Below are 18,728 nucleotides of genomic sequence, written 5' to 3' on the forward strand. Positions count from 1 at the left end.
TGCGTCTTGTAACACATAAAAGCAATAAACATGGATAGTATTTTGGGTGCGATCATACCAGCACTAATGCACCGGATCCCATCAGAACTCCACAGTTAAGCGTGCTTGGGCGAGAGTAGTACTAGGATGGGTGACCGCCTGGGAAGTCCTCGTGATGCACATTCCTTTTTCGTTGTCCGTTTGCGTTTTTTTTTTTACATTTTACGTACGTTTTTTGTTTTTTCCTTTCTTTCTTGCTATTTCTATGCCCGGGTGCCCTCCGGTTCATGGTTGATGGTTTTCGTATTTCTGGAATGGAGCCGATCAGTCATGTAGGTCTCACGCCCCGCATACCAAAACAAAGGAGGTTCTGCGTCTTGTAACATATAAAAGCAATAAACATGGATACTATTTCGGGTGCGATCATACCAGCACTAATGAACCGGATCCCATCAGAACTCTGCAGTTAAGCGTGCTTGGGCGAGAGTATTACTAGGATGAGTGACCCCCTTGGAAGTCCTTGTGTTGCACCCCCCTTTTTAGTTTGTCCGTTTGTGTTTTTTTTACATTTTACGTGCAGTTTTTTGGTTTTTTTTCCTTTCTTTCTTGCTATTTCTATGATCGGGTGCCCTCCGGTTCATGGTTGATGGTTTTCGTAGTTTTGGAACGGAGCCTATCGGTCACGTAGGTCCCACGCTCCGCATACCAAAACAAAGGAGGTTCTGCGTCTTGTAGCACATAAAAAACAATAAACATGGATAGTATTTCGGGTGCGATCATACCAGCACCAATGCACCGGATCCCATCAGAATTTTGCAGTTTAGCATGCTTGGGCAAGAGTAGTACTTGGATGGGTGACCCCCTGGGAAGTCCTCACGTTGCACCCCCTTTTTCGTTGTCCGTTTGCGTTTTTTTTTTACGTTTTTACATGCGGTTTTTTGGTTTTTATTCCTTTCTTTCTTGCTATTTCTATGCTCGGGTGCCCTCCGGTTCATGGTTGATGGTGTTTGTGTTTTTGGAATGGAGCCGATCGGTCACGTGGGTCCCACGCCCAACGTACCAAAACAAAGAAGGTTCTGCGTCTTGTAACACATAAAAACAAAAACAATGGATAGTATTTCGGGTGCGATCATACCTGCACTAATGCACCGGATCCCATCAGAACTCCGCAGTTAAGCGTGCTTTGGCGAGAGTAGTACTAGGATTGGTGACCCCCTGGGAAGTCATCGTGTTGCACCCCCTTTTTCGTTGTCAATTTTGCGTTTTTTTTTAGATTTTACGTGCGTTTTTTTGGTTTTTTTCCTTTCTTTCTTGCTATTTCTATGCTCGGGTGCCATCTGGTTCATGGTTGATGGTTTCCGTATTTTTGGAACGGAGCCGATCGGTCACGTGGGTCCCACGCCCCGCGTACCAAAACAAAGGAGGTTCTGCGTCCTGTAACACATAAAAGCAATAAACATGGATAGTATTTTGGGGGCGATCATACCAGCACTAATGCACCGGATCCCATCAGAACTCCGCAGTTAAGCGTGCTTGGGCATTACGAGTAGTACTAGGATGGGTGACCCCCTGGGAAGTCCTCGTGATGCACACTCCTTTTTCGTTGTCCGTTTGCATTTTTTTTTTTTTTTACATTTTACGTACGGTTTTTTGGTTTTTTTCCTTTCTTTCTTGCTATTGTATGCTCGGGTGCCCTCCGATTCATGGTTGATGGTTTTCGTATTTTTGGAACGGAGTCGATCGGTCATGTAGGTCTCACACCCCACGTACCAAAACAAAGGAGGTTCTGCGTCTTGTAACACATAAAAGCAATAAACATGGATAGTATTTCGGGTGCGATCATACCAACACTAATGAACCGGATCCCATCAGAACTCTGCAGTTAAGCGTGCTTGGGCGAGAGTATTACTAGGATGGGTGACCCCCTGGGAAGTCCGCGTGTTGCACCCCCCTTTTTAGTTTGTCCGTTTGCGTTTTTTTTTACATTTTACGTGCCGTTTTTTCGTTTTTTCCTTTCTTTCTTGCTATTTCTATGCTCAGGTGCCCTCCGGTTCATGGTTGATGGATTTCGTAGTTTTGGAACGGAGCCTATCGGTCACGTAGGTCCCACGCTCCGCATACCAAAACGAAGGAGGTTCTGCATCTTGTAACACATAAAAACAATAAACATGGATAGTATTTCGGGTGCGATCATACCAGCACCAGTGCACCGGATCCCATCAGAACTCCGCAGTTAAACGTGCATGGGCAAGAATAGTACTTGGATGGGTGACCCCCTGGGAAGTCCTGATGTTGCACCCCACTTTTTCGTTGTCCGTTTTCGTCTTTGTTTACATTTTACATGCTGTTTTTTGGTTTGTATTCCTTTCTTTCTTGCTATTTCTATGCTCGGGTGCCCTCCGGTTCATGGTTGATGGTTTTCGTATTTTTGGAACGGAGCCGATCGGTCACGTGGGTCCCACGCCCAGCGTACCAAAACAAAGGAGGTTCTGCGTCTTGTAACACATAAAAACAATAAACATCGATAGTATTTCGGGTGCGATCATACCAGCACTAATGCACCGGATCCCATCAGAACTCCGCAGTTAAGCGTGCTTGGGCGAGAGTAGTACTAGAATTGGTGACCCCCTGGGAAGTCCTCGTGTAGCACCCCCCTTTTTCGTTGTCCGTTTGCGTTTTTTTTTTTTTTTTTTTACATTTTACGTGCAGGTTTTTTGGTTTTTTTTTTCCTTTCTTTCTTGCATTTCTATGCTCGGGTGCGATCCGGTTCATGGTTGATGGTTTTCGTATTTTTGGAACGGAGTCGATCGGCCACGTAGGTTCCACGCTCCGCGTACCAATACAAAGGAGATTCTGCGTCTTGTAACACATAAGAGCAATAAACATGGATAGTATTTCAGGTGTGATCATACCAGCACTTATACACTGGATCCCATCAGAACTCCGCAGTTAAACGTGCTTGGGCGAGAGTAGTACTAGAATGGGTGACCCCCTGGGAAGTCCTCGTGTAGCACCCCCCTTTTTCGTTGTCCGTTTGCGTTTTTTTTTTTTACATTTTACGTGCTGTTTTTTGGTTTTTTTTCCTTTCTTTCTTGCTATTTCTATGCTCAGGTGCCCTCTGTTTCATGGTTCATGGTTTTCGTATTTTTGGAACGGAGCCGATCGGTCATGTGGGTCCCACGCCCCGCGTACCAAAACAAAGGAGGTTCTGCGTCTTGTAACACATAAAAGCAATAAACATAGATAGTATTTCGTGTGCGATCATACCAGCACTAATGCACCGAATCCCATCAGAACTCCGTTTGCGTTTTCTTTTTACATTTTACGTGCGGTTTTTTGGTTTTTATTCCTTTCTTTCTTGCTATTTCTATGCTCGGGTGCCCTCCGGTTCATGGTTGATGGTTTTCGTATTTTTGGAACGGAGCCGATCGGTCACGTGGGTCCCACGCCCAGCGTACCAAAACAAAGTAGGTTCTGTGTCTTGTAACAAATAAAAGCAATAAACATGGATAGTATTTCGGGTGCGATCATACCAGCAATAATGCTGCGGATCCCATTTGAACTCCGCAGTTAAGAGTGCTTTCGCGAGAGTAGTACTAGAATGGGTGACCCCCTGGGAAGTCCTCGTGTTGCACCCCCCCTTTTTCGTTGTCCGTTTGCGTTTTTTTTTTACATTTTACGTGCGGTTTTTTGGTCTTTTTCCTTTCTTTCTTGCTATTTCTATGCTCGGATGTCATCTGGTTCATGTTGATGGTTTTCTTATTTTTAGAACGGAGCCGATCGGTCACGTGGGTCCCACGCCCCGCGTACCAAAACAAAGGAGGTTCTGCGTCTTGTAACACATAAAAACAATAAACATGGATAGTATTTCGGGTGCGATCATACCAGCACCAATGCACCGGATCCCATCAGAACTCTGCAGTTTAACGTGCTTCGGCAAGACTAGTACTTGGATGGTGACCCCCTGGGAAGTCCTCATGTTGCACCCCCCCCCCTTTTTCGTTGTCCGTTTGCGTTTTTTTTTACATTTTACGTGCGGTTTTTTGGTTTTTATTCCTTTCTTTCTTGCTATTTCTATGCTCGGGTGCCCTCCGGTTCATGGTTGATGGTTTTCGTATTTTTGGAACGGAGCCGATCGGTCACGTGGATCCCACGCCCAACGTACCAAAACAAAGGAGGTTTTGCGTCTTGTAACACATAAAAACAATAAACATGGATAGTATTTCGGGGGCGATCATACCTGCACTAATGCATCGGATCCCATCAGAACTCCGCAGTTAAGTGTGCTTTGGCGAGAGTAGTACTAGAATGGGTGACCCCCTGGGAAGGCCGCGTGTTGCGCCCCCCTTTTTCGTTGTCGGTTTGTGTTTTTTTTTAGATTTTACGTGCGGTTTTTTGGTTTTTATTCCTTTCTTTCATGCTATTTCTATGCTCGGGTGCCATCTGGTTCATGGTTGATGGTTTTCGTATTTTTGGAACGGAGCCGATCGGTCACGTGGGTCCCACGCCCGGCGTACCAAAACAAAGGAGGTTCTGCGTCTTGTAACACATAAAAGCAATAAACATGGATAGTATTTTGGGTGCGATCATACCAGCACTAATGCACCGGATCCCATCGGAACTCCACAGTTAAGCGTGCTTGGGCGAGAGTAGTACTAGGATGGGTGGGCGAGAGTAGTACTAGGATGGGTGACCGCCTGGGAAGTCCTCGTGATGCACATTCCTTTTTCGTTGTCCGTTTGCGTTTTTTTTTACATTTTACGTACGTTTTTTGTTTTTTTTCCTTTCTTTCTTGCTATTTCTATGCCCGGGTGCCCTCCGGTTCATGGTTGATGGTTTTCGTATTTTTGGAACGGAGCCGATCGGTCATGTAGGTCTCACACCTCGCGTACCAAAACAAAGGTGGTTCTGCGTCTTGTAATACATTAAAGCAATAAACATGGATAGTATTTCGTGTACCAGCACTAATGCACTGGATCCCATCAGAACTCTGCAGTTAAGCGTGCTTGGGCGAGAGTATTACTAGGATGGGTGACCCCCTGAGAAGTCCTCGTGTTGCACCCCCCCCCCCTTTTTAGTTTGTCCATTTCCGTTTTTTTTTTACATTTTACGTGCGGTTGTTTGGTTTTTTTCCTTTCTTTCTTGCTATTTCTATGCTCGGGTGCCCTCCGGTTCATTGTTGATGGTTTTCGTAGTTTTGGAACGGAGCCGATCGGTCGCGTAGGTCCCACGCTCCGCATACCAAAACAAAGGAGGTTCTGCGTCTTGTAACACATAAAATCAATAAACATGGATAGTATTTCGGGTGCGATCATACCAGCACCAATGCACCGGATCCCATCAGAATTTTGCAGTTTAGCATGCTTGGGCAAGAGTAGTACTTTGATGGGTGACCCCCTGGGAAGTCCTCACGTTGCACCCCCCCTTTTTCGTTGTCCGTTTGCGTTTTTTTTTTACGTTTTTACATGCGGTTTTTTGGTTTTTATTCCTTTCTTTCTTGCTATTTCTATGCTCGGGTGCCCTCCGGTTCATGGTTGATGGTGTTTGTATTTTTGGAATGGAGCCGATCGGTCACGTGGGTCCCACGCCCAACGTACCAAAACAAAGAAGGTTCTGCGTCTTGTAACACATAAAAACAATAACAATGGATAATATTTCGGGTGCGATCATACCTGCACTAATGCACCGGATCCCATCAGAACTCCGTAGTTAAGCGTGCTTTGGCGAGAGTAGTACTAGGATTGGTGACCCCCTGGGAAGTCCTCGTGTTGCACCCCCTTTTTCGTTGTCAATTTTGCGTTTTTTTTTAGATTTTACGTGCGTTTTTTTGGTTTTTTTCCTTTCTTTCTTGCTATTTCTATGCTCGGGTGCCATCTGGTTCATGGTTGATGGTTTCCGTATTTTTGGAACGGAGCCGATCGGTCACGTGGGTCCCACGCCCCGCGTACCAAAACAAAGGAGGTTCTGCGTCCTGTAACACATAAAAGCAATAAACATGGATAGTATTTTGGGGGCGATCATACCAGCACTAATGCACCGGATCCCATCAGAACTCCGCAGTTAAGCGTGCTTGGGCATTACGAGTAGTACTAGGATGGGTGACCCCCTGGGAAGTCCTCGTGATGCACACTCCTTTTTCGTTGTCCGTTTGCGTTTTTTTTTTTTTTTTTACATTTTACGTACGGTTTTTTGGTTTTTTTCCTTTCTTTCTTGCTATTGTATGCTCGGGTGCCCTCCGATTCATGGTTGATGGTTTTCGTATTTTTGGAACGGAGTCGATCGGTCATGTAGGTCTCACACCCCACGTACCAAAACAAAGGAGGTTCTGCGTCTTGTAACACATAAAAGCAATAAACATGGATAGTATTTCGGGTGCGATCATACCAACACTAATGAACCGGATCCCATCAGAACTCTGCAGTTAAGCGTGCTTGGGCGAGAGTATTACTAGGATGGGTGACCCCCTGGGAAGTCCGCGTGTTGCACCCCCCTTTTTAGTTTGTCCGTTTGCGTTTTTTTTTACATTTTACGTGCCGTTTTTTCGTTTTTTCCTTTCTTTCTTGCTATTTCTATGCTCAGGTGCCCTCCGGTTCATGGTTGATGGATTTCGTAGTTTTGGAACGGAGCCTATCGGTCACGTAGGTCCCACGCTCCGCATACCAAAACGAAGGAGGTTCTGCGTCTTGTAACACATAAAAACAATAAACATGGATAGTATTTCGGGTGCGATCATACCAGCACCAGTGCACCGGATCCCATCAGAACTCCGCAGTTAAACGTGCATGGGCAAGAGTAGTACTTGGATGGGTGACCCCCTGGGAAGTCCTGATGTTGCACCCCACTTTTTCGTTGTCCGTTTTCGTCTTTGTTTACATTTTACATGCTGTTTTTTGGTTTGTATTCCTTTCTTTCTTGCTATTTCTATGCTCGGGTGCCCTCCGGTTCATGGTTGATGGTTTTCGTATTTTTGGAACGGAGCCGATCGGTCACGTGGGTCCCACGCCCAGCGTACCAAAACAAAGGAGGTTCTGCGTCTTGTAACACATAAAAACAATAAACATGGATAGTATTTCGGGTGCGATCATACCAGCACTAATGCACCGGATCCCATCAGAACTCCGCAGTTAAGCGTGCTTGGGCGAGAGTAGTACTAGAATTGGTGACCCCCTGGGAAGTCCTCGTGTAGCACCCTCCTTTTTCGTTGTCCGTTTGCGTTTTTTTTTTTTTTTTTTTACATTTTACGTGCAGGTTTTTTGGTTTTTTTTTTCCTTTCTTTCTTGCATTTCTATGCTCGGGTGCGATCCGGTTCATGGTTGATGGTTTTCGTATTTTTGGAACGGAGTCGATCGGCCACGTAGGTTCCACGCTCCACGTACCAATACAAAGGAGATTCTGCGTCTTGTAACACATAAGAGCAATAAACATGGATAGTATTTCAGGTGTGATCATACCAGCACTTATACACTGGATCCCATCAGAACTCCGCAGTTAAGCGTGCTTGGGCGAGAGTAGTACTAGAATGGGTGACCCCCTGGGAAGTCCTCGTGTAGCACCCTCCTTTTTCGTTGTCCGTTTGCATTTTTTTTTTACATTTTACGTGCTGTTTTTTGGTTTTTTTTCCTTTCTTTCTTGCTATTTCTATGCTCAGGTGCTCTCCGTTTCATGGTTCATGGTTTTCGTATTTTTGGAACGGAGCCGATCGGTCATGTGGGTCCCACGCCCAACGTACCAAAACAAAGAAGGTTCTGCGTCTTGTAACACATAAAAACAATAACAATGGATAGTATTTCGGGTGCGATCATACCTGCACTAATGCACCGGATCCCATCAGAACTCCGCAGTTAAGCGTGCTTGGGCGAGAGTAGTACTAGAATGGGTGACCCCCTGGGAAGTCCTCGTGTAGCACCCCCCTTTTTCGTTGTCCGTTTGCGTTTTTTTTTTTTACATTTTACGTGCTGTTTTTTGGTTTTTTTTCCTTTCTTTCTTGCTATTTCTATGATCAGGTGCCCTCTGTTTCATGGTTCATGGTTTTCGTATTTTTGGAACGGAGCCGATCGGTCATGTGGGTCCCACGCCCCGCGTACCAAAACAAAGGAGGTTCTGCGTCTTGTAACACATAAAAGCAATAAACATAGATAGTATTTCGTGTGCGATCATACCAGCACTAATGCACCGAATCCCATCAGAACTCCGTTTGCGTTTTCTTTTTACATTTTACGTGCGGTTTTTTGGTTTTTATTCCTTTCTTTCTTGCTATTTCTATGCTCGGGTTCATGGTTGATGGTTTTCGTATTTTTGGAACGGAGCCGATCGGTCACGTGGGTCCCACGCCCAGCGTACCAAAACAAAGTAGGTTCTGTGTCTTGTAACAAATAAAAGCAATAAACATGGATAGTATTTCGGGTGCGATCATACCAGCAATAATGCAGCGGATCCCATTTGAACTCCGCAGTTAAGAGTGCTTTCGCGAGAGTAGTACTAGAATGGGTGACCCCCTGGGAAGTCCTCGTGTTGCACCCCCCCTTTTTCGTTGTCCGTTTGCGTTTTTTTTTTACATTTTACGTGCGGTTTTTTGGTTTTTTTCCTTTCTTTCTTGCTATTTCTATGCTCGGATGTCATCTGGTTCATGTTGATGGTTTTCGTATTTTTAGAACGGAGCCGATCGGTCACGTGGGTCCCACGCCCCGCGTACCAAAACAAAGGAGGTTCTGCGTTTTGTAACACATAAAAACAATAAACATGGATAGTATTTCGGGTGCGATCATACCAGCACCAATGCACCGGATCCCATCAGAACTCTGCAGTTTAACGTGCTTCGGCAAGACTAGTACTTGGATGGTGACCCCCTGGGAAGTCCTCATGTTGCACCCCCCCCCCCCCTTTTTCGTTGTCCGTTTGCGTTTTTTTTTACATTTTACGTGCGGTTTTTTGGTTTTTATTCCTTTCTTTCTTGCTATTTCTATGCTCGGGTGCCCTCCGGTTCATGGTTGATGGTTTTCGTATTTTTGGAACGGAGCCGATCGGTCACGTGGATCCCACGCCCAACGTACCAAAACAAAGGAGGTTTTGCGTCTTGTAACACATAAAAACAATAAACATGGATAGTATTTCGGGGGCGATCATACCTGCACTAATGCATCGGATCCCATCAGAACTCCGCAGTTAAGCGTGCTTTGGCGAGAGTAGTACTAGAATGGGTGACCCCCTGGGAAGGCCGCGTGTTGCGCCCCCCTTTTTCGTTGTCGGTTTGTGTTTTTTTTAGATTTTACGTGCGGTTTTTTGGTTTTTATTCCTTTCTTTCTTGCTATTTCTATGCTCGGGTGCCATCTGGTTCATGGTTGATGGTTTTCGTATTTTTGGAACGGAGCCGATCGGTCACGTGGGTCCCACGCCCGGCGTACCAAAACAAAGGAGGTTCTGCGTCTTGTAACACATGAAAGCAATAAACATGGATAGTATTTTGGGTGCGATCATACCAGCACTAATGCACCGGATCCCATCGGAACTCCACAGTTAAGCGTGCTTGGGCGAGAGTAGTACTAGGATGGGTGACCGCCTGGGAAGTCCTCGTGATGCACATTCCTTTTTCGTTGTCCGTTTGCGTTTTTTTTTTTTACATTTTACGTACGTTTTTTGTTTTTTTTCCTTTCTTTCTTGCTATTTCTATGCCCGGGTGCCCTCCGGTTCATGGTTGATGGTTTTCGTATTTTTGGAACGGAGCCGATCGGTCATGTAGGTCTCACACCTCGCGTACCAAAACAAAGGTGGTTCTGCGTCTTGTAATACATTAAAGCAATAAACATGGATAGTATTTCGTGTACCAGCACTAATGCACTGGATCCCATCAGAACTCTGCAGTTAAGCGTGCTTGGGCGAGAGTATTACTAGGATGGGTGACCCCCTGAGAAGTCCTCGTGTTGCACCCCCCCCCCTTTTTAGTTTGTCCATTTCCGTTTTTTTGTACATTTTACGTGCGGTTTTTTGGTTTTTTTCCTTTCTTTCTTGCTATTTCTATGCTCGGGTGCCCTCCGGTTCATTGTTGATGGTTTTCGTAGTTTTGGAACGGAGCCGATCGGTCGCGTAGGTCCCACGCTCCGCATACCAAAACAAAGGAGGTTCTGCGTCTTGTAACACATAAAAACAATAAACATGGATAGTATTTCGGGTGCGATCATACCAGCACCAATGCACCGGATCCCATCAGAATTTTGCAGTTTAGCATGCTTGGGCAAGAGTAGTACTTGGATGGGTGACCCCCTGGGAAGTCCTCACGTTGCACCCCCCTTTTTCGTTGTCCGTTTGCGTTTTTTTTTTACGTTTTTACATGCGGTTTTTTGGTTTTTATTCCTTTCTTTCTTGCTATTTCTATGCTCGGGTGCCCTCCGGTTCATGGTTGATGGTGTTTGTATTTTTGGAATGGAGCCGATCGGTCACGTGGGTCCCACGCCCAACGTACCAAAACAAAGAAGGTTCTGCGTCTTGTAACACATAAAAACAATAACAATGGATAGTATTTCGGGTGCGATCATACCTGCACTAATGCACCGGATCCCATCAGAACTCCGCAGTTAAGCGTGCTTTGGCGAGAGTAGTACTAGGATTGGTGACCCCCTGGGAAGTCCTCGTGTTGCACCCCCTTTTTCGTTGTCAATTTTGCGTTTTTTTTAGATTTTACGTGCGTTTTTTTGGTTTTTTTCCTTTCTTTCTTGCTATTTCTATGCTCGGGTGCCATCTGGTTCATGGTTGATGGTTTCCGTATTTTTGGAACGGAGCCGATCGGTCACGTGGGTCCCACGCCCCGCGTACCAAAACAAAGGAGGTTCTGCGTCCTGTAACACATAAAAGCAATAAACATGGATAGTATTTTGGGGGCGATCATACCAGCACTAATGCACCGGATCCCATCAGAACTCCGCAGTTAAGCGTGCTTGGGCATTACGAGTAGTACTAGGATGGGTGACCCCCTGGGAAGTCCTCGTGATGCACACTCCTTTTTCGTTGTCCGTTTGCGTTTTTTTTTTTTTTTTACATTTTACGTACGGTTTTTTGGTTTTTTTCCTTTCTTTCTTGCTATTGTATGCTCGGGTGCCCTCCGATTCATGGTTGATGGTTTTCGTATTTTTGGAACGGAGTCGATCGGTCATGTAGGTCTCACACCCCACGTACCAAAACAAAGGAGGTTCTGCGTCTTGTAACACATAAAAGCAATAAACATGGATAGTATTTCGGGTGCGATCATACCAACACTAATGAACCGGATCCCATCAGAACTCTGCAGTTAAGCGTGCTTGGGCGAGAGTATTACTAGGATGGGTGACCCCCTGGGAAGTCCGCGTGTTGCACCCCCCTTTTTAGTTTGTCCGTTTGCGTTTTTTTTTACATTTTACGTGCCGTTTTTTCGTTTTTTCCTTTCTTTCTTGCTATTTCTATGCTCAGGTGCCCTCCGGTTCATGGTTGATGGATTTCGTAGTTTTGGAACGGAGCCTATCGGTCACGTAGGTCCCACGCTCCGCATACCAAAACGAAGGAGGTTCTGCGTCTTGTAACACATAAAAACAATAAACATGGATAGTATTTCGGGTGCGATCATACCAGCACCAGTGCACCGGATCCCATCAGAACTCCGCAGTTAAACGTGCATGGGCAAGAGTAGTACTTGGATGGGTGACCCCCTGGGAAGTCCTGATGTTGCACCCCACTTTTTCGTTGTCCGTTTTCGTCTTTGTTTACATTTTACATGCTGTTTTTTGGTTTGTATTCCTTTCTTTCTTGCTATTTCTATGCTCGGGTGCCCTCCGGTTCATGGTTGATGGTTTTCGTATTTTTGGAACGGAGCCGATCGGTCACGTGGGTCCCACGCCCAGCGTACCAAAACAAAGGAGGTTCTGCGTCTTGTAACACATAAAAACAATAAACATGGATAGTATTTCGGGTGCGATCATACCAGCACTAATGCACCGGATCCCATCAGAACTCCGCAGTTAAGCGTGCTTGGGCGAGAGTAGTACTAGAATTGGTGACCCCCTGGGAAGTCCTCGTGTAGCACCCCCCTTTTTCGTTGTCCGTTTGCGTTTTTTTTTTTTTTTTACATTTTACGTGCAGGTTTTTTGGTTTTTTTTTTCCTTTCTTTCTTGCATTTCTATGCTCGGGTGCGATCCGGTTCATGGTTGATGGTTTTCGTATTTTTGGAACGGAGTCGATCGGCCACGTAGGTTCCACGCTCCGCGTACCAATACAAAGGAGATTCTGCGTCTTGTAACACATAAGAGCAATAAACATGGATAGTATTTCAGGTGTGATCATACCAGCACTTATACACTGGATCCCATCAGAACTCCGCAGTTAAGCGTGCTTGGGCGAGAGTAGTACTAGAATGGGTGACCCCCTGGGAAGTCCTCGTGTAGCACCCCCCTTTTTCGTTGTCCGTTTGCGTTTTTTTTTTTACATTTTACGTGCTGTTTTTTGGTTTTTTTTCCTTTCTTTCTTGCTATTTCTATGCTCAGGTGCCCTCCGTTTCATGGTTCATGGTTTTCGTATTTTTGGAACGGAGCCGATCGGTCATGTGGGTCCCACGCCCCGCGTACCAAAACAAAGGAGGTTCTGCGTCTTGTAACACATAAAAGCAATAAACATAGATAGTATTTCGTGTGCGATCATACCAGCACTAATGCACCGAATCCCATCAGAACTCCGTTTGCGTTTTCTTTTTACATTTTACGTGCGGTTTTTTGGTTTTTATTCCTTTCTTTCTTGCTATTTCTATGCTCGGGTGCCCTCCGGTTCATGGTTGATGGTTTTCGTATTTTTGGAACGGAGTCGATCGGTCACGTGGGTCCCACGCCCAGCGTACCAAAACAAAGTAGGTTCTGTGTCTTGTAACAAATAAAAGCAATAAACATGGATAGTATTTCGGGTGCGATCATACCAGCAATAATGCACCGGATCCCATTTGAACTCCGCAGTTAAGAGTGCTTTCGCGAGAGTAGTACTAGAATGGGTGACCCCCTGGGAAGTCCTCGTGTTGCACCCCCCCTTTTTCGTTGTCCGTTTGCGTTTTTTTTTTACATTTTACGTGCGGTTTTTTGGTTTTTTTCCTTTCTTTCTTGCTATTTCTATGCTCGGATGTCATCTGGTTCATGTTGATGGTTTTCGTATTTTTAGAACGGAGCCGATCGGTCACGTGGGTCCCACGCCCCGCGTACCAAAACAAAGGAGGTTCTGCGTCTTGTAACACATAAAAACAATAAACATGGATAGTATTTCGGGTGCGATCATACCAGCACCAATGCACCGGATCCCATCAGAACTCTGCAGTTTAACGTGCTTCGGCAAGACTAGTACTTGGATGGTGACCCCCTGGGAAGTCCTCATGTTGCACCCCCCCCCTTTTTCGTTGTCCGTTTGCGTTTTTTTTTACATTTTACGTGCGGTTTTTTGGTTTTTATTCCTTTCTTTCTTGCTATTTCTATGCTCGGGTGCCCTCCGGTTCATGGTTGATGGTTTTCGTATTTTTGGAACGGAGCCGATCGGTCACGTGGATCCCACGCCCAACGTACCAAAACAAAGGAGGTTTTGCGTCTTGTAACACATAAAAACAATAAACATGGATAGTATTTCGGGTGCGATCATACCTGCACTAATGCATCGGATCCCATCAGAACTCCGCAGTTAAGCGTGCTTTGGCGAGAGTAGTACTAGAATGGGTGACCCCCTGGGAAGGCCGCGTGTTGCGCCCCCCTTTTTCGTTGTCGGTTTGTGTTTTTTTTTAGATTTTACGTGCGGTTTTTTGGTTTTTATTCCTTTCTTTCTTGCTATTTCTATGCTCGGGTGCCATCTGGTTCATGGTTGATGGTTTTCGTATTTTTGGAACGGAGCCGATCGGTCACGTGGGTCCCACGCCCGGCGTACCAAAACAAAGGAGGTTCTGCGTCTTGTAACACATAAAAGCAATAAACATGGATAGTAATTTGGGTGCGATCATACCAGCACTAATGCACCGGATCCCATCGGAACTCCACAGTTAAGCGTGCTTGGGCGAGAGTAGTACTAGGATGGGTGACCGCCTGGGAAGTCCTCGTGATGCACATTCCTTTTTCGTTGTCCGTTTGCGTTTTTTTTTTTACATTTTACGTACGTTTTTTGTTTTTTTTTCCTTTCTTTCTTGCTATTTCTATGCCCGGGTGCCCTCCGGTTCATGGTTGATGGTTTTCGTATTTTTGGAACGGAGCCGATCAGTCATGTAGGTCTCACGCCCCGCATACCAAAACAAAGGAGGTTCTGCGTCTTGTAACACATAAAAGCAATAAACATGGATACTATTTCGGGTGCGATCATACCAGCACTAATGAACCGGATCCCATCAGAACTCTGCAGTTAAGCGTGCTTGGGCGAGAGTTTTACTAGGATGAGTGACCCCCTGGGAAGTCCTTGTGTTGCACCCCCCCCCCTTTTTAGTTTGTCCGTTTGTGTTTTTTTTACATTTTACGTGCAGTTTTTTGGTTTTTTTCCTTTCTTTCTTGCTATTTCAATGATCGAGTGCCCTCCGGTTCATGGTTGATGGTTTTCGTAGTTTTGGAACGGAGCCTATCGGTCACGTAGGTCCCACGCTCCGCATACCAAAACAAAGGAGGTTATGCGTCTTGTAACACATAAAAACAATAAACATGGATATTATTTCGGGTGTGATCATACCACCACTTATACACCGGATCCCATCAGAACTCCGCAGTTAAGCGTGCTTGGGCGAGAGTAGTACTAGAATGGGTGACCCCCTGGGATGTCCACGTGTAGCACCCCCCTTTTTCGTTGTCCGTTTTCATTTTTTTTTTACATTTTACGTGCGGTTTTTTGGTTTTTTTTCCTTTCTTTCTTGCTATTTCTATGCTCGGGTGCCCTCCGTTTCATGGTTCATGGTTTTCGTCTTTTTGGAACGGAGCCGATCGGTCACGTGGGTCCCACGCCCCGCGTACCAAAACAAAGGAGGTTCTGCGTCTTGTAACTCATAAAAGCAATAAACATGGATAGTATTTCGTGTGCGATCATACCAGCACTAATGCACCGAATACCATCAGAACTCCGCAGTTAAGTGTGCTTGGGCGAGAGTAGTACAAGGATGGGTGACCCCCTGGTAAGTGCTCGTGTTGCACCCTCTTTTTCGTTGTCCGTTTGCGTTTTTTTTTACATTTTACGTGCGGTTTTTTGGTTTTTTTTCCTTTCTTTCTTGCTATTTCTATGCTCGGGTGCGATCCGGATCATGGTTGACGGTTTTCGTATTTTTGGAACGGAGCCGATCGGTCATGTGGATCCCACACCCTGCGTACAAAAACAAAGGAGGTTCTGCGTCTTGAAACACATAAAAACAATAAACATGGATAGTATTTTGGGTGCGATCATACCAGCACTAATGCACCGGATCCCATTTGAACTCCGCAATTAAGAGTGCTTGGGAGAGAGTAGTACTAGGATGGGTGACCCCCTGGGAAGTCCTCGTGATGCACCCTCCTTTTTCGTTGTCCGTTTGCGTTTTTTTTTACATTTTGCGTACGGTTTTTTGGTTTTTTCCTTTCTTTCTTGCTATTTCTATGCTCGGGTGCCCTCTGGTTCATTGTTGATGGTTTTCGTATTTTCGGAACGGAGTTGATCGGTCACGTAAGTCTCACGCCCCGCGTACTAAAACAAAGGAGATTCTGCGTCTTGTAACACATAAAAGCAATAAACATGGATAATATTTCATGTGCGATCATACCAGAACTAATGCACCGGATCCCATCAGAACTCCGCAGTTAAGCGTGCTTTGGCGAGAGTAGTACTAGAATGCGTGACCCCCTGGGAAGTCCTCGTGTTGCACCCCCCTTTTTCGTTGTCCGTTTGTGTTTTTTTTTTACATTTTACGTGTGGTTTTTTGGTTTTTTTCCTTTCTTACTTGCTATTTCTATGCTCGGGTGCCATCTGGTTCATGGTTGATGGTTTTCGAATCTTTAGAACGGAGCCGATCGGTCACATGGGTCCCACGCCCCGCGTACCAAAATAAAGGAGGTTCTGCGTCTTGTAAGACATAAAAGCAATGAACATGGATAGTATTTTGGGTGCGATCATACGTACGGTTTTTTGGTTTTTTTCCTTTCTTTCTTGCTATTTCTATGCTCGGGTGCCCTCAAGTTCATGGTTGATGGTTTTCGTATTTTTGGAACGGAGCCGATCGGTCATGTAGGTCTCACACCTCGCATACCAAAACAAAGGTGGTTCTGCGTCTTGTAACACATTAAAGCAATAAACATGGATAGTATTTCGTGTACCAACACTAATGCACTGGATCCCATCAGAACTCTGCAGTTAAGCGTGCTTGGGCGAGAGTATTACTAGGATGGGTGACCCCCTGAGAAGTCCTCGTGTTGCACCCCCCCCCTTTTTAGTTTGTCCATTTCCGTTTTTTTTTTACATTTTACGTGCGGTTTTTTGGTTTTTTTTCCTTTCTTTCTTGCTATTTCTATGCTCGGGTGCCCTCCGGTTCATTGTTGATGGTTTTCGTAGTTTTGGAACGGAGCCGATCGGTCGCGTAGGTCCCACGCTCCGCATACCAAAACAAAGGAGGTTCTGCGTCTTGTAACACATAAAAACAATAAACATGGATAGTATTTCGGGTGCGATCATACCAGCACCAATGCACCGGATCCCATCAGAATTTTGCAGTTTAGCATGCTTGGGCAAGAGTAGTACTTGGATGGGTGACCCCCTGGGAAGTCCTCACGTTGCACCCCCCTTTTTCGTTGTCCGTTTGCGTTTTTTTTTTACGTTTTTACATGCGGTTTTTTGGTTCTTATTCCTTTCTTTCTTGCTATTTCTATGCTCGGGTGCCCTCCGGTTCATGGTTGATGGTGTTTGTATTTTTGGAATGGAGCCGATCGGTCACGTGGGTCCCACGCCCAACGTACCAAAACAAAGAAGGTTCTGCGTCTTGTAACACATAAAAACAATAACAATGGATAGTATTTCGGGTGCGATCATACCTGCACTAATGCACCGGATCCCATCAGAACTCCGCAGTTAAGCGTGCTTTGGCGAGAGTAGTACTAGGATTGGTGACCCCCTGGGAAGTCCTCGTGTTGCACCCCCTTTTTCGTTGTCAATTTTGCGTTTTTTTTAGATTTTACGTGCGTTTTTTTGGTTTTTTTCCTTTCTTTCTTGCTATTTCTATGCTCGGGTGCCATCTGGTTCATGGTTGATGGTTTTCGTATTTTTGGAACGGAGCCAATCGGTCACGTGGGTCCCACGCCCAGCGTACCAAAACAAAGGAGGTTCTGCGTCCTGTAACACATAAAAGCAATAAACATGGATAGTATTTTGGGGGCGATCATACCAGCACTAATGCACCGGATCCCATCAGAACTCCGCAGTTAAGCGTGCTTGGGCATTACGAGTAGTACTAGGATGGGTGACCCCCTGGGAAGTCCTCGTGATGCACACTCCTTTTTCGTTGTCCGTTTGCGTTTTTTTTTTTTTTTTTTACATTTTACGTACGGTTTTTTGGTTTTTTTCCTTTCTTTCTTGCTATTGTATGCTCGGGTGCCCTCCGATTCATGGTTGATGGTTTTCGTATTTTTGGAACGGAGTCGATCGGTCATGTAGGTCTCACACCCCACGTACCAAAACAAAGGAGGTTCTGCGTCTTGTAACACATAAAAGCAATAAACATGGATAGTATTTCGGGTGCGATCATACCAACACTAATGAACCGGATCCCATCAGAACTCTGCAGTTAAGCGTGCTTGGGCGAGAGTATTACTAGGATGGGTGACCCCCTGGGAAGTCCGCGTGTTGCACCCCCCTTTTTAGTTTGTCCGTTTGCGTTTTTTTTTTACATTTTACGTGCCGTTTTTTCGTTTTTTCCTTTCTTTCTTGCTATTTCTATGCTCAGGTGCCCTCCGGTTCATCGTTGATGGATTTCGTAGTTTTGGAACGGAGCCTATCGGTCACGTAGGTCCCACGCTCCGCATACCAAAACGAAGGAGGTTCTGCGTCTTGTAACACATAAAAACAATAAACATGGATAGTATTTCGGGTGCGATCATACCAGCACCAGTGCACCGGATCCCATCAGAACTCCGCAGTTAAACGTGCATGGGCAAGAGTAGTACTTGGATAGGTGACCCCCTGGGAAGTCCTGATGTTGCACCCCACTTTTTCGTTGCCGGTTTCGTCTTTGTTTACATTTTACATGCTGTTTTTTGGTTTGTATTCCTTTCTTTCTTGCTATTTCTATGCTCGGGTGCCCTCCGGTTCATGGTTGATGGTTTTCGTATTTTTGGAACGGAGCCGATCGGTCACGTGGGTCCCACGCCCAGCGTACCAAAACAAAGGAGGTTCTGCGTCTTGTAACACATAAAAACAATAAACATGGATAGTATTTCGGGTGCGATCATACCAGCACTAATACACTGGATCCCATCAGAACTCCGCAGTTAAGCGTGCTTGGGCGAGAGTAGTACTAGAATTGGTGACCCCCTGGGAAGTCCTCGTGTAGCACCCCCCTTTTTCGTTGTCCGTTTGCGTTTTTTTTTTTTTTTTTAACATTTTACGTGCAGGTTTTTTGGTTTTTTTTTCCTTTCTTTCTTGCATTTCTATGCTCGGGTGCGATCCGGTTCATGGTTGATGGTTTTCGTATTTTTGGAACGGAGTCGATCGGCCACGTAGGTTCCACGCTCCGCGTACCAATACAAAGGAGATTCTGCTTCTTGTAACACATAAGAGCA

At 45.5% G+C, this 18,728-nt stretch overlaps 39 non-coding genes and 11 pseudogenes across 39 annotated transcripts; all 50 read left to right on the forward strand.

Annotated features, from left to right (window-relative positions):
* The first annotated feature begins 44 nt into the window (after positions 1–44).
* LOC145085678 (5S ribosomal RNA) lies at positions 45–163 on the forward strand. The gene has a single exon (XR_013700069.1). It is a non-coding gene; the product is annotated as a 5S ribosomal RNA (ribosomal RNA).
* A 231-nt stretch (positions 164–394) lies between these two features.
* LOC145078821 (5S ribosomal RNA) lies at positions 395–513 on the forward strand. The gene has a single exon (XR_013694352.1). It is a non-coding gene; the product is annotated as a 5S ribosomal RNA (ribosomal RNA).
* A 234-nt stretch (positions 514–747) lies between these two features.
* On the forward strand, positions 748–866 carry LOC145080123 (5S ribosomal RNA; annotated as a pseudogene).
* Positions 867–1,100: 234 nt separating this feature from the next.
* LOC145076780 (5S ribosomal RNA) lies at positions 1,101–1,219 on the forward strand. The gene has a single exon (XR_013692803.1). It is a non-coding gene; the product is annotated as a 5S ribosomal RNA (ribosomal RNA).
* Positions 1,220–1,451: 232 nt separating this feature from the next.
* On the forward strand, positions 1,452–1,573 carry LOC145079222 (5S ribosomal RNA). The gene has a single exon (XR_013694741.1). It is a non-coding gene; the product is annotated as a 5S ribosomal RNA (ribosomal RNA).
* Positions 1,574–1,810: 237 nt separating this feature from the next.
* On the forward strand, positions 1,811–1,929 carry LOC145076484 (5S ribosomal RNA). Its single transcript, XR_013692691.1, has one exon. It is a non-coding gene; the product is annotated as a 5S ribosomal RNA (ribosomal RNA).
* Positions 1,930–2,161: 232 nt separating this feature from the next.
* LOC145075848 (5S ribosomal RNA) lies at positions 2,162–2,280 on the forward strand. The gene has a single exon (XR_013692532.1). It is a non-coding gene; the product is annotated as a 5S ribosomal RNA (ribosomal RNA).
* A 233-nt stretch (positions 2,281–2,513) lies between these two features.
* On the forward strand, positions 2,514–2,632 carry LOC145085668 (5S ribosomal RNA). The gene has a single exon (XR_013700060.1). It is a non-coding gene; the product is annotated as a 5S ribosomal RNA (ribosomal RNA).
* Positions 2,633–2,877: 245 nt separating this feature from the next.
* LOC145074322 (5S ribosomal RNA) lies at positions 2,878–2,996 on the forward strand. The gene has a single exon (XR_013691798.1). It is a non-coding gene; the product is annotated as a 5S ribosomal RNA (ribosomal RNA).
* A 502-nt stretch (positions 2,997–3,498) lies between these two features.
* Positions 3,499–3,617, forward strand: LOC145079240 (5S ribosomal RNA). The gene has a single exon (XR_013694759.1). It is a non-coding gene; the product is annotated as a 5S ribosomal RNA (ribosomal RNA).
* A 233-nt stretch (positions 3,618–3,850) lies between these two features.
* LOC145080376 (5S ribosomal RNA) lies at positions 3,851–3,968 on the forward strand (annotated as a pseudogene).
* Positions 3,969–4,205: 237 nt separating this feature from the next.
* LOC145078569 (5S ribosomal RNA) lies at positions 4,206–4,324 on the forward strand. Its single transcript, XR_013694111.1, has one exon. It is a non-coding gene; the product is annotated as a 5S ribosomal RNA (ribosomal RNA).
* A 233-nt stretch (positions 4,325–4,557) lies between these two features.
* Positions 4,558–4,701, forward strand: LOC145079452 (5S ribosomal RNA; annotated as a pseudogene).
* A 229-nt stretch (positions 4,702–4,930) lies between these two features.
* On the forward strand, positions 4,931–5,043 carry LOC145080335 (5S ribosomal RNA; annotated as a pseudogene).
* Positions 5,044–5,282: 239 nt separating this feature from the next.
* On the forward strand, positions 5,283–5,401 carry LOC145080199 (5S ribosomal RNA; annotated as a pseudogene).
* A 236-nt stretch (positions 5,402–5,637) lies between these two features.
* On the forward strand, positions 5,638–5,756 carry LOC145085780 (5S ribosomal RNA). The gene has a single exon (XR_013700169.1). It is a non-coding gene; the product is annotated as a 5S ribosomal RNA (ribosomal RNA).
* Positions 5,757–5,988: 232 nt separating this feature from the next.
* On the forward strand, positions 5,989–6,110 carry LOC145079223 (5S ribosomal RNA). Its single transcript, XR_013694742.1, has one exon. It is a non-coding gene; the product is annotated as a 5S ribosomal RNA (ribosomal RNA).
* Positions 6,111–6,349: 239 nt separating this feature from the next.
* Positions 6,350–6,468, forward strand: LOC145076490 (5S ribosomal RNA). Its single transcript, XR_013692692.1, has one exon. It is a non-coding gene; the product is annotated as a 5S ribosomal RNA (ribosomal RNA).
* A 232-nt stretch (positions 6,469–6,700) lies between these two features.
* Positions 6,701–6,819, forward strand: LOC145074346 (5S ribosomal RNA). The gene has a single exon (XR_013691808.1). It is a non-coding gene; the product is annotated as a 5S ribosomal RNA (ribosomal RNA).
* A 233-nt stretch (positions 6,820–7,052) lies between these two features.
* On the forward strand, positions 7,053–7,171 carry LOC145085738 (5S ribosomal RNA). Its single transcript, XR_013700127.1, has one exon. It is a non-coding gene; the product is annotated as a 5S ribosomal RNA (ribosomal RNA).
* Positions 7,172–7,416: 245 nt separating this feature from the next.
* Positions 7,417–7,535, forward strand: LOC145073575 (5S ribosomal RNA). Its single transcript, XR_013691436.1, has one exon. It is a non-coding gene; the product is annotated as a 5S ribosomal RNA (ribosomal RNA).
* Positions 7,536–7,769: 234 nt separating this feature from the next.
* Positions 7,770–7,888, forward strand: LOC145085026 (5S ribosomal RNA). Its single transcript, XR_013699442.1, has one exon. It is a non-coding gene; the product is annotated as a 5S ribosomal RNA (ribosomal RNA).
* A 492-nt stretch (positions 7,889–8,380) lies between these two features.
* Positions 8,381–8,499, forward strand: LOC145078997 (5S ribosomal RNA). The gene has a single exon (XR_013694526.1). It is a non-coding gene; the product is annotated as a 5S ribosomal RNA (ribosomal RNA).
* Positions 8,500–8,732: 233 nt separating this feature from the next.
* On the forward strand, positions 8,733–8,850 carry LOC145080377 (5S ribosomal RNA; annotated as a pseudogene).
* Positions 8,851–9,090: 240 nt separating this feature from the next.
* Positions 9,091–9,209, forward strand: LOC145076805 (5S ribosomal RNA). Its single transcript, XR_013692811.1, has one exon. It is a non-coding gene; the product is annotated as a 5S ribosomal RNA (ribosomal RNA).
* Positions 9,210–9,441: 232 nt separating this feature from the next.
* LOC145073507 (5S ribosomal RNA) lies at positions 9,442–9,560 on the forward strand. The gene has a single exon (XR_013691399.1). It is a non-coding gene; the product is annotated as a 5S ribosomal RNA (ribosomal RNA).
* A 232-nt stretch (positions 9,561–9,792) lies between these two features.
* Positions 9,793–9,905, forward strand: LOC145080336 (5S ribosomal RNA; annotated as a pseudogene).
* Positions 9,906–10,142: 237 nt separating this feature from the next.
* Positions 10,143–10,261, forward strand: LOC145080124 (5S ribosomal RNA; annotated as a pseudogene).
* A 235-nt stretch (positions 10,262–10,496) lies between these two features.
* On the forward strand, positions 10,497–10,615 carry LOC145085740 (5S ribosomal RNA). Its single transcript, XR_013700129.1, has one exon. It is a non-coding gene; the product is annotated as a 5S ribosomal RNA (ribosomal RNA).
* A 231-nt stretch (positions 10,616–10,846) lies between these two features.
* On the forward strand, positions 10,847–10,968 carry LOC145079225 (5S ribosomal RNA). Its single transcript, XR_013694744.1, has one exon. It is a non-coding gene; the product is annotated as a 5S ribosomal RNA (ribosomal RNA).
* A 238-nt stretch (positions 10,969–11,206) lies between these two features.
* LOC145076493 (5S ribosomal RNA) lies at positions 11,207–11,325 on the forward strand. Its single transcript, XR_013692693.1, has one exon. It is a non-coding gene; the product is annotated as a 5S ribosomal RNA (ribosomal RNA).
* A 232-nt stretch (positions 11,326–11,557) lies between these two features.
* LOC145074353 (5S ribosomal RNA) lies at positions 11,558–11,676 on the forward strand. The gene has a single exon (XR_013691810.1). It is a non-coding gene; the product is annotated as a 5S ribosomal RNA (ribosomal RNA).
* Positions 11,677–11,909: 233 nt separating this feature from the next.
* Positions 11,910–12,028, forward strand: LOC145085669 (5S ribosomal RNA). Its single transcript, XR_013700061.1, has one exon. It is a non-coding gene; the product is annotated as a 5S ribosomal RNA (ribosomal RNA).
* Positions 12,029–12,270: 242 nt separating this feature from the next.
* On the forward strand, positions 12,271–12,389 carry LOC145073188 (5S ribosomal RNA). Its single transcript, XR_013691286.1, has one exon. It is a non-coding gene; the product is annotated as a 5S ribosomal RNA (ribosomal RNA).
* Positions 12,390–12,890: 501 nt separating this feature from the next.
* Positions 12,891–13,009, forward strand: LOC145077112 (5S ribosomal RNA). Its single transcript, XR_013692961.1, has one exon. It is a non-coding gene; the product is annotated as a 5S ribosomal RNA (ribosomal RNA).
* Positions 13,010–13,242: 233 nt separating this feature from the next.
* LOC145080379 (5S ribosomal RNA) lies at positions 13,243–13,360 on the forward strand (annotated as a pseudogene).
* Positions 13,361–13,596: 236 nt separating this feature from the next.
* Positions 13,597–13,715, forward strand: LOC145074665 (5S ribosomal RNA). Its single transcript, XR_013691984.1, has one exon. It is a non-coding gene; the product is annotated as a 5S ribosomal RNA (ribosomal RNA).
* A 233-nt stretch (positions 13,716–13,948) lies between these two features.
* Positions 13,949–14,067, forward strand: LOC145073513 (5S ribosomal RNA). The gene has a single exon (XR_013691400.1). It is a non-coding gene; the product is annotated as a 5S ribosomal RNA (ribosomal RNA).
* A 234-nt stretch (positions 14,068–14,301) lies between these two features.
* LOC145078711 (5S ribosomal RNA) lies at positions 14,302–14,420 on the forward strand. Its single transcript, XR_013694246.1, has one exon. It is a non-coding gene; the product is annotated as a 5S ribosomal RNA (ribosomal RNA).
* A 236-nt stretch (positions 14,421–14,656) lies between these two features.
* On the forward strand, positions 14,657–14,775 carry LOC145078578 (5S ribosomal RNA). Its single transcript, XR_013694118.1, has one exon. It is a non-coding gene; the product is annotated as a 5S ribosomal RNA (ribosomal RNA).
* Positions 14,776–15,009: 234 nt separating this feature from the next.
* On the forward strand, positions 15,010–15,128 carry LOC145079488 (5S ribosomal RNA). The gene has a single exon (XR_013694999.1). It is a non-coding gene; the product is annotated as a 5S ribosomal RNA (ribosomal RNA).
* Positions 15,129–15,360: 232 nt separating this feature from the next.
* LOC145074424 (5S ribosomal RNA) lies at positions 15,361–15,479 on the forward strand. Its single transcript, XR_013691839.1, has one exon. It is a non-coding gene; the product is annotated as a 5S ribosomal RNA (ribosomal RNA).
* A 231-nt stretch (positions 15,480–15,710) lies between these two features.
* LOC145078951 (5S ribosomal RNA) lies at positions 15,711–15,829 on the forward strand. The gene has a single exon (XR_013694482.1). It is a non-coding gene; the product is annotated as a 5S ribosomal RNA (ribosomal RNA).
* Positions 15,830–16,266: 437 nt separating this feature from the next.
* On the forward strand, positions 16,267–16,379 carry LOC145080464 (5S ribosomal RNA; annotated as a pseudogene).
* Positions 16,380–16,617: 238 nt separating this feature from the next.
* LOC145080125 (5S ribosomal RNA) lies at positions 16,618–16,736 on the forward strand (annotated as a pseudogene).
* A 235-nt stretch (positions 16,737–16,971) lies between these two features.
* LOC145085741 (5S ribosomal RNA) lies at positions 16,972–17,090 on the forward strand. Its single transcript, XR_013700130.1, has one exon. It is a non-coding gene; the product is annotated as a 5S ribosomal RNA (ribosomal RNA).
* A 231-nt stretch (positions 17,091–17,321) lies between these two features.
* Positions 17,322–17,443, forward strand: LOC145079227 (5S ribosomal RNA). The gene has a single exon (XR_013694745.1). It is a non-coding gene; the product is annotated as a 5S ribosomal RNA (ribosomal RNA).
* A 240-nt stretch (positions 17,444–17,683) lies between these two features.
* Positions 17,684–17,802, forward strand: LOC145076497 (5S ribosomal RNA). The gene has a single exon (XR_013692694.1). It is a non-coding gene; the product is annotated as a 5S ribosomal RNA (ribosomal RNA).
* Positions 17,803–18,035: 233 nt separating this feature from the next.
* Positions 18,036–18,154, forward strand: LOC145077935 (5S ribosomal RNA). The gene has a single exon (XR_013693543.1). It is a non-coding gene; the product is annotated as a 5S ribosomal RNA (ribosomal RNA).
* A 232-nt stretch (positions 18,155–18,386) lies between these two features.
* Positions 18,387–18,505, forward strand: LOC145073872 (5S ribosomal RNA). The gene has a single exon (XR_013691573.1). It is a non-coding gene; the product is annotated as a 5S ribosomal RNA (ribosomal RNA).
* The last annotated feature ends 223 nt before the right edge of the window (positions 18,506–18,728 follow it).

Source organism: Lactuca serriola, chromosome 1, assembly GCF_051521515.1.
Source record: "Lactuca serriola cultivar US96UC23 chromosome 1, Lser_US96UC23_V15, whole genome shotgun sequence".
Taxonomy (NCBI): Eukaryota; Viridiplantae; Streptophyta; class Magnoliopsida; order Asterales; family Asteraceae; genus Lactuca; species Lactuca serriola.